Below are 1,579 nucleotides of genomic sequence, written 5' to 3'. Positions count from 1 at the left end.
AACACCGTGCCCATAATGGGGACACCTCCACAGCCAGCCTCTGGCCTTTGCTGGATCACTTCTCTTCTTTGCATTATCACGCAATCCCAGGCTGGTTTGTGTTGGAAGGGAGCTTAAAGCCCCTCCAGCTCCAACCCCTGCCACAGGCAGGGACCCCTTCCACCGGAGCAGCTTGCTCCAAGCCCCTGTGTCCAACCTGGCCTTGAACACTGCCAGGGATGGGGCAGCCACAGCTTCTCTGGGCACCCTGTGCCAGTGCCTCAGCACCCTCATAGGGAAGAGCTTCTGCCTAAGAGCTCATCTCAGTCTCCCCTCGGGCAGGTTAAAGCCATTCCCCTTGGCCTTTAATGAACCTTTGATGGTTCATTGACTGAGTGGGTGTTAAGGACAAGGGTGGGAATGCTGTTCTTTGTGTTTCTGATACAAGCCATCACTGCCAGCCTGGCTGCTGAACCTCGAAGGGATGATGTGATTATTGGGTATTTCAAGTCTTGCTGGTGCAGAATGGAAATGAGCTAAATTGTAGTGTAGGCGGTACTGACCCCAACATCTGCCCTTTCAATTGTCCCTTAGTGTGTACCAAGCAAGACAGTGGGTGCATCCATCACGCTCTCAGCCTTCATTGCTGAATCCCACCTGAAGGATGAGAGGCAGGATACTGGAAATTCCCATGCAAACCTTGTACTTGATCAAAAGCCATTTTGAAGCTGGTTCATGGGCCTAAGTGACATGAACCCAAATGAAAGCACAGGACACTCAGAACAAACCAAATACTGTACCCCAATGAATCCCCTGGGTTGGGCATGTCTCTGGTGAACAGAAAGGCACAGTACTGAGTGAACCTGGTCCAGACGGGCACAAAGCCTGACCTACTGCTATGGCCATCAACCACATGAAGGACAGCAGAGGCTGGTCACATTGCCAGGGAGCTTACAAACCCATCTGGACCTTTGACTTCCCCAAACCCTGCAGAGCCCGGGACTCTGGTGGTTTCCACTCAAAGTCCCTCCCCACAAGAGGCAAGAACCAGCTCCCCCGATTTTCCTCCTTGCCTGGTGACACCCATGCCCAGCACAGAAGTTTGGCTTCCTGTGGTATTTCAGGGACTGGGACAGTGTCAGATGGGAGCTGGGTCCTTAGCACGGGGGCCCTTTTAAGTTCAAATTATGAAAACCAGGGACAATAACAGAAAATCCCAGCGAGTTCTGGACAGCGAGACAGGCACCCCCAGCCAGCCCCTCCAGACCTGGGCTGATGGGTGCCACCAGCGAGCACAGAGCCACGTGCACTGAACCAGCCCAGCAGAGCCCAGAGCTCTGGACTGACCCAATCTAGGTACTGCCCACAGCAGAGTGGTCCCACACAGGCCTGGGGTGGGTGCCCCCACCACAGACCCCATGCAGAACTCGGAATCATAGCATCATGGAATGGTTTGTGGTGGAAGGGACCTCAGAGCTTATCCAGCTCCAACACCCAACCACAGCTTCTCTGTGCGCCTCAGCACCCTCGCAGGGAAGAGCTTCTGCCTTAGAGCTCATCTCAGTCTGTCACTAAAGAATCCACTCGGCACAGCAAGGGA

The sequence above is a fragment of the Pezoporus flaviventris genome, unplaced genomic scaffold, assembly GCF_033815535.1.
Source record: "Pezoporus flaviventris isolate CSIRO_AGI_PZ_B2104156 unplaced genomic scaffold, CSIRO_AGI_Pfla_v1 ptg000010l, whole genome shotgun sequence".
Classification (NCBI taxonomy): Eukaryota; Metazoa; Chordata; class Aves; order Psittaciformes; family Psittacidae; genus Pezoporus; species Pezoporus flaviventris.
Note: the sequence above shows the minus strand (reverse complement) of the source record.